The sequence below is a fragment of the Aythya marila genome, assembly GCF_965140915.1.
Source record: "Aythya marila genome assembly, chromosome: W".
Taxonomy (NCBI): domain Eukaryota; kingdom Metazoa; phylum Chordata; class Aves; order Anseriformes; family Anatidae; genus Aythya; species Aythya marila.
The window spans coordinates 13,964,312-13,979,071 of NC_139081.1; the positions used below are offsets into that span (position 1 = coordinate 13,964,312).

Sequence of the window (14,760 nt, forward strand, 5' to 3'; positions counted from 1 at the left end):
ACAGAACAAACCCTGAGCATAACACCTGGTCAACGCAGGGTTAAATTCACGGGAATCAATGGCGTGGAAAAACAATGCCCCACTGCAAAAAATTCACTCTTGTTGCCAGAGGAACAAAAATTAACCAGGATAGAAGTATTAGTTGGTGCTGCATATACTAATATTTTAGGATTTGACATACTGCATGGTTGTATGTGGAAACTCCCTGATGGAACTGTGTGGAGTTTCGCAACACTTCAAAGGGATTCAGGCACCATGAGACTGAGCCTGTTACAAACATCCATACCCTTATCCCCTGCTAAAATCATTAATGATCGGCAATATCTGTTGTCAGCAGCAGCACTTATGGGGATTGACGGGGTAGTAACAGAATTGGAAAAAAGAGGCATTATTAAAAGGACTCATTTACCTTAGAATTCACTGGTGTGGCCAGTGAAGAAACCAACCAGGCAATGGCATTTTACAGTGGAATACGGACAGTTGAATGCTAACACTACACCTTTGACTGCCGCAGTTCCAAACGTGGCAGAGATAGTGAAAGCCCTCTGTGTATCTAACAGTAGTAATAGTGCTAACTACTATGCATGGGAAATCAAAGATTGCTATTTCACCCTCTTTCTAACCCTGCCGGTTGAATACAACCGAGCATATTTTATTTTCTTTTGTGTTCACAGGAACCCTGAGCAAACTGTATATGGGCAGCTGGAAGATGACAAATCAACAGTTTGGATTAATAATGCCATGCTTTACCCTGACCTTGATGCAATTACAGACCTTAAAGGAAACTTAGCTACTGTGGCTGTGCATGGAGCTGAGGTGTTTCACCACGGCATTTAACCATGTATTGTCACAGTATAGCACAGTCACTGGAACATCTCAAAACAAAAAGGACCTAAATCAAAATATTTTCAAAAGATGAATGGAGTTGGAATGATTCTCTAAGAATGGCTGAACTTTAAGACAAATTGGTTGTCGAATAACTAATGAATCCACTTATAATCAGCCGACTGAAATTAAGACAGTTTCCACAATAACTGAACCAAATTTTGATTGCTGGTACAATTTTACTTTCACCAAACCTATAATTGTGTACTGTCTTTGGGGTTACAGAGGCACAGAATTAAGAAGCCTCTGCCCCTGCAGATATTTGAAAATGAACCAACTCAGCCTCCCATTAGTCTAACTGCCTTCCATCTTCAATACAGGCCCTTACATAATTCAATAACAAATTCTCTTTGACCCTAGTTGGTCCCTAAAAAGGGCCACAGGATGCAACTAGGTTATTAGGGACAGGATTAGGTATATTAAATAGCATTGATGCTGAGGTCCTAATGAGTAGAATAACTGCTACTACAGATGACCTAAGGAAACTGGAACAACCAATAAAATCATCCTTATTGGCTTTAGGAGCAAATCAATGGCTTCTATCAGATATTTTACCCCATTGGGAACAAATTGAGGAAAATGATCATCAATTAATTGTAAATGCCCTTGGAAAAGCCCAAGGCAATACCTCCCTTGCCTTGAGCTGTATCCAAGTACAGTTATGGATACAATCTGTAGCAGCAGCTATTATTGGAGAGGGAGAAGGAGGAACTTTGCCCACTGAAATTCGAAAATTGATTTGGGATAATGCTTCAGAATTTGAAAAAGAATTTCAAGCATGGTGGCAATTAGTCAACTTTACCCATTATGCAGAAAATGATAAAATTGTTGCCTTTATACTTACTATAAGTAATGCCACCGTATACAATGTATATCCAATCATTGCATTAGGACTCAATCATAATGGAACCATACTTTATCCTAAAGAGCATAAAGTATGGGCCCATCAAAAGGGAGGAAAGTGGCAAACAATTGATGTAAATGCATGTATTGTGCGTGAACAAAAAGGTTTCATCTGTGAAAGTAACACGCTGGAATCCCAAGACATTTGTCTTGACATTGAGCAAAATATTTGCCACTTTGAGATACATCCTAATGAAACCCTCGAAACTGTACTTGTATATATTGGGAAAGGTTGTGTTTGCATGAGAACTCATTGTGATTCTATAGTCGTAGATAATACAGTGGTAGATACCGGTAATCACTCAAATGTTTGTGTTTGCAATTTTACCAAAATTCTAGGATGTGATTTTAAATATTCAGTTCCTGTCACTTCTTATCAACTTATTGCATCTAATTATATTCTGCTTCATGAACTGCTGCCTACTCCTATTGGAATGAACCTTACCTTGGTGAAGAAATTGCTGGTACATGAGGACCTGAAGCAGCTGATGACACAGGTCCGAGAAAATGGACAAAAGACTCTGATTACTGTCCATCATGATGCACAAGAAATGCATCGAGTGATGGAAAGAGTAAAGAGAGATGAGAGACACCGTTGGTGGGACACTTTGTTTGGATGGTTGCCAGCTGCCAAGGGAATCTTCAACAAGATGCTTCACCCTTTTATTATTCTGCTAATACTACAATTAGTTTGAATGTTAAACTCTGGTTTATGATGAAACGTTTAGCATCTCTACACAATGTACATACACTCGATAAACCTCAATCCGAGAATGTATGTGATATCCCCGACATATTCCAACTGTCGTGAAGCTTGAGTGACTATAGTCACGGGGTGCATTATGTGGTGTAAATGCCTGAAGTAACCAGGAAAATAAAACTAACATTCACATTTTTAAGGAAAAGGTACAGCATTGAAGAGGCTTTCAGGGTAGGGCATAACTGCTTTATCTGAGCGTTCCCTAGGCTCCCAGCCTTAGATGCTATCGTGCTGGGGAAACTTGGTGTGCTAGCTCTAAGGAACAGCACGGAGCATAGAGTGGAGTGGAGACACCACGGCTAGGCTCTGTAATCAGATGGGACCTCGATTGTTCTTGTGCACAAAGCTGCACTTTTTGCCACCCTGAGCCAAAGACCTGTCATGTTTTGACAAATGCTGTACCCTAGTGTACTTTTTGCTCATTATAATATCATTATAATACCAAAACACACCTCCATCCCAAAAGCTACCCACCTCCAAGGTGCGACCACCCCTCACTGAGCATGCGCTCTGAATTCCTCGGAGCCTATTACTTTAAACGGAGACGGGAAAACTTTACACCAATCATAACTAAGATATGCTTGACTAGAGCCACTCAAGCTCCACCTAAAAGATAGAAAATAATATAAATTGGCCCAAGAGAAAGGGGATGTTAGGGAAGATACCACCGTCAGGGGAGATACCATCCCGAGGACAACATCCTTAGGACCTCCTGACTCCTGGGATCAGTCGACGGGCTGAGCCTCTCTTCCCCCCACATTGGGACGCCTTTGGGTGAGATCTGAATACTTGCTTATAAATCTCTATAGAGTCTTTGATCCTTTCAACGCGTTTATTTCTAGGCTGCACACCTGTGACACCTGTAAACACCTGTAACACCTGTAACATCTATAACATCTGTAACATCTATAACACCTGTAACATCTGTAACATCTATAAACACCTGTAACATCTGTAACACCTACAACACCTATAACACCTATAACACCTGTGTATTTTATGCATACCAACTTGCTTTTGCAGACAGTCACTATCGCCGGCAATCCAAAAGAACCTGATTATCTGTTGCTGTAATAAACCATACTTGATTGCATTGTGATAACTCTCATTGAGTGCAACGAGGGTGAGGGTGGTTATCCGTGATAGTTCAGTGTTCTGAATCTAACCAGACCCCCAGGCGGTCAATGCATTTTTGGTGAATGTCTGAACGGACCTCCAGGCCGTTAATGCGTTTTTGGTGAATGTCTGACTGGACCCCCAGACGGTTAATGTGTTTTTGGTGAATGTCCGACTGGTTCAGTATCCTGAATCTGACCGGGCCCGTAACGGTTAATCAGCTACACCCCTTAACGCGACAGGCAGAAGGGATGATGTGTGATGTTGGATCATCGCATGCTGAAGCTCGTTCTGGTTCCATCACACCGCTGTGCTTGTCCAATTCTATCAAAATTCATTCATCATTATCTGCGTGGCTGTTACTGTGATACCATTAATGTGACATTGACATGTAGCAATCAAGGTAGTGATGACATACAGCATTATATAATAATTAACATAATACAATTCAACTCATGGGCTATTCCCACCCAACATCAGATCCCCTTGAGGTACACATCGGACCTCCCCATTCCTCCCCCATAACGAAGATGCTTTAACCGCTTGGCTTGCTTGATTGCAGCATGTTTCACAATCATGAATAACTTGTGCAATAGCAGTCATGGTCAGGTTCGCCCATCGATCCTGAGCCCATCTGTATGTTGCAACCCTGCCTTGATGGCCTGAGGTGTCATGGGCCCATCGAGCTATAAATAATTCACCCTTATGTTGCCAGTCCAAGTCCACCTGAGCTACTTCAATCTTAGCAGCCTGATCCACCTGCTGGTTCTTTGGATGTTCTTCAGTAGCCTGATTCTTGGGCACGTGAGCATCTACATGGCGTACTTTTACAGCCAGGTTCTCCACCCGGGCAGCAACCTGGTACGCCCCTCTGATTATTATCCTCTTTTGATAGTCCAGGCAGGCAGTGACAACATTGAAGAGAGAAGCCTGAAGGCTATCAAACAAGACTTTAGGGGGCTGGGTCGGTTAGTGGATGGAGCGGGAGTGCAGGTGGTGTTTTCGTCCATCCCTACGGTGGCAGGGAGGGGTACAGAGAGGACACGGAAAGCCCACCTGTTAAACACGTGGCTCCGGGGCTGGTGCCAACGCAGAAATCTTGGGTTTTTCGACCATGGGGCACTTCACTCAGCACCTGGCCAGATGGCCGCAGACGGGTCCCTATCTTTTAGGGGAAAAAGGATCCTGGGCCAGGAGCTGGCAGGGCTCATTGAGAGGGCTTTAAACTAGGTAAGAAGGGGGATGGGGCTGAAGCTAGGATTGTTGGGGCTGTGCCAGGGGGAACAATAGCAAGGCCGGAGGATAAGGCAATGGCCCAGCTGAAGTACATCTACACCAATGCACGCAGCATGGGTAACAAAGAGGAGGAGATGGAAGCCATCGTGCAGCAGGCAGGCCACGACTTGGTTGCCATCACTGAGACGTGGTGGGTACACTCTCATGACTGGAGTGCTGCAATGCCTGGCTATAAGCTCTTCAGAAGGGACAGGCAGCACAGAAGGGGTGGTGGTGTGGCTCTCTATATTAGAGAGTCTTTCGAGGTTGTAGAACTCGAGTCTGGGAACGACAAGGTCGAGTCCCTTTGGGTTAGGATCGGCAGGGACAATAAGGCTAGCGTCCTGGTCGGGGTCTGCTATTGACCGCCGAACCAGGATGAGGAGACGGATGAGGAATTCTACAGGCAGCTGACAGAACTTGCGAAATTTTCAGCGCTTGTTCTCGTGGGGGACTTCAACTTCCCTGACATATCCTGGAAGCACAACACAGCCCTGAGAAAGCAGTCTAGGAGGTTTCTGGAGAGCGTGGAAGATAGCTTCCTGACACAGCTGGTTAGTGAGCCTACCAGGGGTGGCACCCCGCTAGACCTTCTCTTCACAAACAGAGAAGGACTGGTGGAGGATGTGATTGTCGGGAGCTGTCTTGGGCAGAGTGACCACGAAATGGTGGAGTTCACTATTCTTGGCGAGGCCAGGACGGGGACCAGTAAAACCGCTCTATTGGACTTTCGAAGGGCTGACTTTGAGCTGCTCAGGACACTAGTTGGTGGAGTCCCTTGGGAGGCGGTTCTGAAGGGCAGAGGGGTCCAGGAAGGCTGGGCGCTCTTCAAGAGGAAAGTCTTAATGGCGCAGGAACGGTCTGTCCCCACGTGCCCAAAGACGAGCTGGCGGGGAAGAAGACCAGCCTGGCTCAACAGAGAATTGTGGCTTGAGCTTAGGAGAAAAAAGAGGGTTTATAAGCTTTGGAAAAGTGGGCAGGCCACTAGGGAGGACTTTAAGGATGTAGCGAGGCTGTGCAGGGACAAAATTAGGAAGGCCAAAGCTCATCTGGAGCTCAATCTCGCTACTGCCGTTAAAGATAACAAAAAACGTTTCTATAAATACATCAACACAAAAAGGAGGACTAAGGAGAATCTCCATCCTTTACTGGATGCGGGGGGAAACTTAGTTACAAGAGATGAGGAGAAGGCGGAGGTGCTCAATGCCTTCTTTGCCTCAGTCTTTAGCGGCAATACCAGTTGTTCTCTGGATACCCAGTACCCTGAGCTGGTGGAAGGGGATGGGGAGCAGGATGTGGCCCTCACTATCCATGAAGAACTGGTTGGTGACCTTCTACAGCACTTAGATGCGCACAAGTCGATGGGGCCGGATGGGATCCACCCAAGGGTACTGAGGGAACTGGCAGAGGAGCTGGCCAAGCCGCTTACCATCATTTATCAGCAGTCCTGTCTATAGGGGGAGGTCGCAGTTGACTGGCGGCTAGCAAATGTGACGCCCATCTACAAGAAGGGCCGGAGGGCAGACCCGGGAAACTACAGGCCTGTCAGTTTGACCTCAGTGCCAGGGAAGCTCATGGAGCAGATCCTCCTGAGAGTCATCACGCAGCACTTGCAGGGCAAGCAGGCGATCAGGCCCAGTCAGCATGGGTTTATGAAAGGCAGGTCCTGCTTGACGAACCTGATCTCCTTCTATGACAGAGTGACGCGCTGGGTGGACGAGGGAAAGGCTGTGGATGTGGTCTACCTTGACTTCAGCAAGGCTTTTGACACCGTCTCCCACAGCATTCTCCTCAAGAAACTGGCTGCTCTTGGCTTGGACTGGCGCACGCTTCGTTGGGTTAGAAACTGGCTGGATAGCCGGGCCCAAAGAGTCGTGGTGAATGGAGTCAAGTCCAGTTGGAGGCCAGTCACTAGTGGCGTCCCCCAGGGCTCGGTGCTGGGGCCGGTCCTCTTTAATATCTTCATCGATGATCTGGACGAGGGCATCGATTGCACCCTCAGTAAATTCGCAGATGACACCAAGTTAGGTGCGTGTGTTGATCTGCTCGAGGGTAGGAAGGCTCTGCAGGAGGATCTGGATAGGCTGCACCAATGGGCTGAGGTCAACTGCATGAAGTTTAATAAGGCCAAGTGCCGGGTCCTGCACCTGGGGCGCAATAACCCCAAGCAGAGCTACAGGCTGGGAGAGGAATTGTTGGAGAGCTGCCAGGCAAAGAAGGACCTGGGAGTGATGGTGGATAGTCAGCTGAATATGAGCCAGCAGTCTGCTCAGGTGGCCAAGAAGGCCAACAGCATCCTGGCTTGTATCAGAAACAGTGTGACCAGCAGGGCTAGGGAGGTGATTGTCCCCCTGTACTCGGCTCTGGTGAGGCCACACCTCGAGTACTGTGTTCAGTTTTGGGCCCCTTGCTACAAGAAGGACATCGAGGTGCTTGAGCGGGTCCAGAGAAGGGCGACGAAGCTGGTGAGGGGTCTGGAGAACAAGTCCTACGAGGAGCGGCTGAGGGAGCTGGGCTTGTTCAGCCTGGAGAAGAGGAGGCTCAGGGGCGACCTTATTGCTCTCTATAGATTCCTCAAGGGAGTCTGTAGCGAGGTGGGGGTTGGTCTGTTCTCCCACGTGCCTGGTGACAGGACGAGGGGGAATGGGCTTAAGTTGCGCCAGGGGAGTTTTAGGTTGGATCTTAGGAAGAACTTCTTTACCGAATGGGTTGTTAAACATTGGAACAGGCTGCCCAGGGAAGTGGTGGAGTCACCATCCCTGGAAGTCTTCAAAAGACGTTTAGATGTAGAGCTTAGGGATATGGTTTAGTGGGGACTGTTAGCGTTAGGTCAGAGGTTGGACTCGATGATCTTGAGGTCTCTTCCAACCTAGAAATTCTGTGATTCTGTGATTCTGTGATATGCTGCCGATATCTCTTTTTTTGTTGGGACTGTAGCGGGCCTCAGATCCTCTGTATCCGCAATTCCAAAACCCCAGGGGTCGACCTCGCTTTTCCCGGGACTCTTTCTGCCAGAGGCTCCAGGTGGCGCCATTCTCCCTGGCTGCGGTGTAGAGCACATTCCTTACATCTGGTCCTGTTCGGACTGGCCCAAGGGCTACTGCATGAGCTATTTCCTGCTTAATTAGTTCAAAGGCTTGTCGTTGCTCAGGGCCCCATTCAAAATCATTCTTCTCACGGGTTACTTGGTAGAGCGGGTTTACAATCAGACTGTAATTTGGCATGTGCATTCTCCAAAACCCCACGGCACCTAGGAAAGTTTGTGTTTCTTTTTTGCTAGTTGTTAGAGACATAGCTGTTATTTTGTTGATCGCATCCATTGGGATTAGACAGCGTCCATCTTGACATTTTATTCCTAAAAACTGGATCTCTTCTGCAGGTCCTTTGACTTTATTTTGTTTTATGGCTGTAATAACTGGCTAAGTCCCATTTACCCCTAATAGAGGTAAGCAAACAGCACTGGGTGAGCCGGGAGTCTCTGCTCCACCAAGATGCACACAAGTTACATCAAGCGGCTGGTTTTTATGCTCCTAGGCTCCTACATATTCATTGTTACTTCTAGAAAAGGCAGGGTTATTATAATTAGTTCCCGGAATCCAAACCCTCCTTCTGGAGCATGTGTATCAGTCTACGGTGGTCCCTCTGGGGGTCTCTTGTGCTGAAGGCTCGTAGTCTTCCTCCCAGGGTTTTTTTCTTGTCCTTCTCCTTTGTCCATCTTGGCCGGATGTCAGAGACTTGTTCAGTGTCCCCTGCAAGCTTTGTCTTTTAGTCGTCCTTCGGCTTTCCCCTTCTCCTTAATCTCTTGGCCAGATATCAGAGACTTGCATAGTGTCCCATGCAATAGTCATAATAGTCAGCAGTTATTCTGAAACCCCTTTGTTCTCTTATCCCCTATTGAAACGAATTGCTGGACCATTCCTTTGCAAGATACAAGAACTATATACATTAACCACTCTGTTTTTCTTAGACTTGTGGTTACAGAAGGGCATGTAAGACAGAAGGTCGCATTTCATCATATCATGCGGCCCTAGCATTGTTCCACATTGACACAAATCAGATGAACACATTTCACAATGGCAAAGCCGGCTTTCAGAAGGATTTGGACTATTTTCTTCCCTTTCTCGAAAACTTCCTCTGCTGTGCCACCCCACACAATAATGTCATCGATGTACTGCAGGTGTTCAGGAGCTTCCCCCTGCTCCAGTGCAGACTGGATCAGTCCATGGCAAATGGTAGGTCTGTGTTTCCACCCCTGGGGCAGCCGATTCCAAGTATATTGGACTCCCCTCCAAGTGAACGCAAATTGTGGCCTGCACTCTGCTGCTAGAGGGATGGAGAAAAATGCATTAGCGATATCAATTGTGGCATCCCACTTGGCTGCCTTAGATTGTAGTTTGTATTGAAGTTCTAGCATGTTCGGCACTGCAGCACTCAGTGGTGGCGTGACTTCGTTCAGGCCACGATAGTCCACTGTTAGTCTCCACTCGCCATTAGACTTTCACACTGGCCATATGGGACTATTGAAAGGTGAATGAGTCTTGCTGATCACTCCTTGGCTCTCCAATTGACGAATTAGCTTATGGATGGGAATCAGGGAGTCTCGGTTGGTGCGATATTGCTGCCGGTGCACAATTGTGGTAGCGACTGGCACTTGCTGTTCTTCGACCCTCAGCAACCCCACAACAGAGGGGTCCTCTGAGAGACCGAGCAAGGTAGATAATTGTTTAATGCCCTCTGTCTCCAAGGCAGCTATGCCAAAAGCCCACCAGAACCCTTTTGGGTCCTTGAAATATCATCCGGGCCAGTCACGATGTGGTGCTTTTGCCACTCATTCCCAGTCAGACTCACTTCAGCCTCCAATACAGTTAACTGCTGAGATCTTCCCATCACTCCATAAATAGAGTTGGGCTCTGGCCATTTATAGCTTGATGGCATTAGAGTACATTGTGCACTGGTGTCTACTAAAGCCTTATACTTCTGTGTGTCTGATGTGCCAGGCCATCGAATCCACACAGTACAATAAACTCGATTGTCCCTTTCCTCCCCCTGGCTGGAGGCAGGGCCCCTCTAATCCTGGTCAGAATCTTAATTTCTGTGTCTGAAGGACTGCTTGCTGGAAGTTGGAGCAGCATGCTTGTGGTGGTTTTATTGTGCTAGGCAGCTGAACACCACAACCGCTCTGAGGGATGGACCCCGTCGTACGGACCCATATCTGGAGCAGTTCTGGAAGAGCTGCTGCCTGTGGGAAGCCCACACCGGATCAGTTCACCAAGGACTTCATCCCATGGGAGGGACCCCACCACACAGGGGACGAGAGTGACTGAGAAGGAGCGGAGGCGGCGAAGTGCTATAGAGTGATTATAACCCCCATTCCCCTGTCCCCATGCGCCACTCGGGGGGAGGAGGTGGAAGATGGTGGATGGGGGAAGGGGGAAGGTGCTTTTGGTTTCCTTCCTTTGTTTCTCACTCCTCTAGCTTGTTAGTAATAAGCAATAAATCTTACTGTCTCCCTATGCTGAGGCTGTTTTGCCCATCACAATAATTACTGTGTGATCTCCCTGTCCTTATCTCAACCCTTGAGCCCTTTTTATCGTATTTTCTCCTGGTTCCTCTTTGAGGAGGGGGAATGAGAGAGTGGTTGTGGTGGAGCTCAGCTTCCCACCCAAGTAAAACCACCATAGGTAGTTACTGTTGCTTTTCCGACATCTTCATCTTCCTGTTCCTCTGATGGCCCGGCCTTGTCTTCTCTACACTTAGTCTTAGAAGAAGTTTCTCTGCCTTCTAAACAACCTGACTTTCTGTGGTGCAATTGCCTAAAGTAACTAGGAAAATAAAACTAATATTCACATTTTAAAGAAAATGTACAGCATTTAAGAGGCTTTCAGGGTAGGGCGTAGCTGCATTAACTGAGCGTTCCCTAGGCTTCCAACATTAGATGCTATCATACTGGGGGAACCTGGTGTGCTGACTCTAAGGAACAGTACGGAGCCTAGAGTGGAGTGGAGACACCACGGCTAGGCTCTGTGACCAGGTGGGGACTCTATTGTTCTTGTGCACACCGAGACCGATAAGCTGTACGTTTTGCTACCCTGAGCCAAGGACCTGTCGTGTTTTGACAAATGCTGTACCCTAGTGTACTTTTGCTCTTTATAATATCATTATAATATCAAAACACACCTCCATCCCAAAGGCTACCCGCCTCCAAGGTGCAACCACCCCTCACTGAGCATGCACTCTGAATTTCAAGGAGCCTATTCCTTTAAATGGAGACGGGAAAATTTTTCACCAATCATAACTCAGATATGCTTGACTAGAGTCACTCAAGCTCCACCTAAAAGATAGAAAATAATATAAATTGGCCTAAGAGAGAGGGGATGTTGGGGAAGATACTGTCATCAGGGGAGATACCATTACAAGGGAATATACCATTACGATTGGACCTCCTGACTCCTGGGATCAGTCGACGGGCTGAGCCTCTCTTCCCCCCCCACTGGGACACCTTTGAGTGAGACTTGAACACTTGGCTATACTGGGTGTCTCCGCAGAAACTTAGGAGTCTCTATAGAGTCTTTGTGTCTTTTAACGCATTAGTTTCCAGGCTGAACACCTGTGTATTTCATGCATGCTAGCTTGCTTTTGCAGACAGTAACTATCACCAGCAATCCAAAGAACCTATGTACCTCTTGCTGTAATAAATTGCACTTAACTGCATTGTTCCTAGCCGTGATAGAGGAACTGGGGCCCCGAGCAACAACAAGCCTTTGAACAAATCAAACAAGACATAGCTCTTGCAGTAGCTCTTGGGCCTGTCCGTACTGGACCAGCTGTGCAAAACATACTTTACACTGCAGCTGGGGAGCATGGCCTCACCTGGAGCCCCTGGCAGAAGAACCCAAGAGAAACTCGAGGTCGACCTCTGGGGTTCTGGAGCCAGGGCTATCGAGGATCAGAAGCCAATTACACCCCAACTGAATAAGAGATACTCACAGCATATGAGGGTGTTCGAGCTGCTTCAGAAGTTGTTGGTACAGAAGCAAAGCTCCTCTTGGCCCCACGGCTACCTGTGTTACATTGGATGTTCAAAGGGAAAAATCCCCACTACACATCATGCAACTGACGCTACGTGGAGTAAGTGAGTATCGTTAATTACACAGCGGGCTCGAATGGGAAAACCTAATTGCCCAGGAATCCTGGAAGAGATCATGGACTTGAGGGAAGGCAGAGATTTTGTAGTGCCAACAGAAGAGGCACTACCATACAATGAGTTCCCAGAAGACAGAAAGCAGTATGTGTTGTTCACTGATGGATCCTGCCCTGTGGTAGGGGCCATCGGAAAGGGAAAGCTGCTGTGTGGAGTCCCACACGATGAGTTGTGGAGGCCATGGAAGGGGAAGGCGAATCAAGTCAGTATGCAGAAGTGAAAGCTATACAGCTGGCCCTAGAAATTGCTGAAAGAGAAAAATGGCCAGTATTGTATCTCTACACTGACTCATGGATGTAAAACCTGGCTGTAAAGGTACGTCTTGTAGATGCCCACATGCCCAAGAATCATGCCACCGAAGAACATCAAAACAACGAAGAAGTGGGTCGAGCTTCGAAAATTGAAGTGGTTGTGGTGGTTTTACCGTGCTGGGCAGCTAAACCCCACAACCGCTCTCTCACTCCCCCTCCTTTAGATAAGGAGGGGGAGAAGTAAAGCAAAGAACAACTCACGGGTTGAGATAAGGATAATTTAATTAAAGGGAAATAATTATAATAATTAAATAAAGACTACCATGAACTAAACAAATGATTGACCACGTCCTTGAAGCAAGGCCTCAACGCACGCAGCCGGTGTTCGAGAGGAGGACCGACGTCTTCTCAACGAGAGCCCACCCCTCCCCTCTTCTTCCTGTTTCCACCTTTTATTGCTGAGTGTGACACCACATGGTATGGAATATCCCTTTGATTGGTTTAGGTCAGCTGCCCTAGTGATGTTTCTCTCCTCACTTTTTTGCCCACCCCCTAGGAGGGTTAGAGAAAGGCCCAATGCTGTGCCACTGCTGCTCAGCAGTAGACACAACACTGGTGTGATAACACTGCTGTTCCAGCTACAAGTACAGAGTACAGCACTGAATGGGCTGCTGCCGGGAAAGTTAACATTCCAGCCAGACCCAGTACAGTGGTTCAGGTGAACCTAGACTGGGAACGTAAGGGTGAGCTGTCTGTAGCTTGATGGGCCCATGAAACATCAGGACATCTGGGGAGGGATGCCACTTACAGATGGGCTCGTGATCAAGGGGTGGACCTGGCCTTTGAGGCCATCACACAGCTTACCCATGAGTGTGAGACCTGTGCTACAATCAAGAAAGCCATGAAGGTAAAACCTCCCTCGAATAGGGGGAGATGGCTTGGATTTCGATATGGTGAGGCCTGGCAGATTGACTATATTGGACCACTCCCACAAACCTGCCAAGGCAAACGGTACATACTCACCATGGTAGAAGCAACTACTGGGTGGCTGGAAACATAACCAGTAAACCATGCCATGGCCTGAAACACTATCTTGGGCCTAGAAAGACAAGTGCTGTGGTGACATGGTACACCAGAGAGAATTGAGTCCGACAATGAGAGTCACTTTCGAAACAATTTGGTCAACTCCTGGGACAAGAGACATGGCACTGAGTGGGTGTATCACATCCCTTATTGTTGGGAATTGGCATAATTGTTCGATCTAAGCTTGCTTTAAGCAACCAGGGGTAGGCCTTAGAAATCCCATGGCCTGCTGTAGCTGAGCAAACCAAGCTGCCAGAGTACCTGTGAGAAGCTCCCACGGCAATGACTCCCACATCGCCTAATTAAGGAACTCAGAAAATATTGTTACCAGCAGCTGGCCTCAAGGACTAGGTCTACGTGACCGCTAATCACAAAGGGGGTTGTTTTCCTAACTTCTAATCAAAAGGGGGGTTCTTTTCTTGCAGGTGGTGTTATTTTCTTAACGGTTTGTCTGAGTGCTTTTGACCAATAATCTTGTGTGAAACACTGTCCACCCCTGTAAAATTCACTATAAAAGTTAGGCTATTCGGGCAATAAAATGGTGAAGCATGGTCTGACTCGGCTGGTGTCTGTCGTGCTTTCGTCTGTGCTTCGCAACAAATGGCGCCCGAACAGGCTGAGACCTGAACAGGACCTGAACAGGACATCGCAGCGGGACGGACATCGCAGCACCGGAGCAGACATCGCAGCCGAGCACGGACATCGCAGCGGCGCCAGGGCGAACATCGCAGCGCAGCGGGACATCGGCGTGGCGCGGGAACCAGCGGCGCCGGGACATCGGGGATCAGCGGCGCCGGGCGCCGGGACATCGGCGCGGCGCCGGGGCCAGCGGCGCTGCGACATCACAGCGCTGAGCCTGAGCCCGAGACTGAGACATCGGAGCAGCGCGGGACATCGGAGCGCCGCCGGAACATCGGAGTGGACATCGGAGCGGACATCAGACCGGCGCTGCACCTGACCAGACACCAAGCCGCAAACACTGTACAAAGGACTCACGGTAAGACACGGGGAAAAGAAACCGTGGGGAACGTGGAAAAAGGAATCGCGGAGAGACGCGGAAAAGGGAATCACGGTGGGACGCGGAATCGTGGAGGGACGTGGTAAACGGAGCCGCGGAAAACGCGGGAAATTGAAGTAATCGCGTGAAATTGAAGTAATCGCGGTGCGATGCGGGACATCCGAGATCGAGTTGGTATGGGAGACCAGAGGCGTCAGTGGACAACGGCAGCCGACCCTCACCGTGTGGCGAGTCGGCACAGAGCAGAGGGACGGACATCAGGACCCTG

The 14,760-nt window shown here is 48.2% G+C and overlaps 1 pseudogene across 1 annotated transcript in view; it reads left to right on the top strand.

The window, feature by feature from the left end:
- Positions 1–14,432, top strand: part of LOC309889511 (very low-density lipoprotein receptor-like) — a 72,556-nt pseudogene extending 58,124 nt beyond the window's left edge. Inside the window, exon 3 of the transcript in view lies at positions 14,117–14,432. The product of the transcript in view is annotated as a very low-density lipoprotein receptor-like (transcript). The remainder of the gene's footprint in view (positions 1–14,116) is intronic.
- Positions 14,433–14,760: the final 328 nt, after the last annotated feature.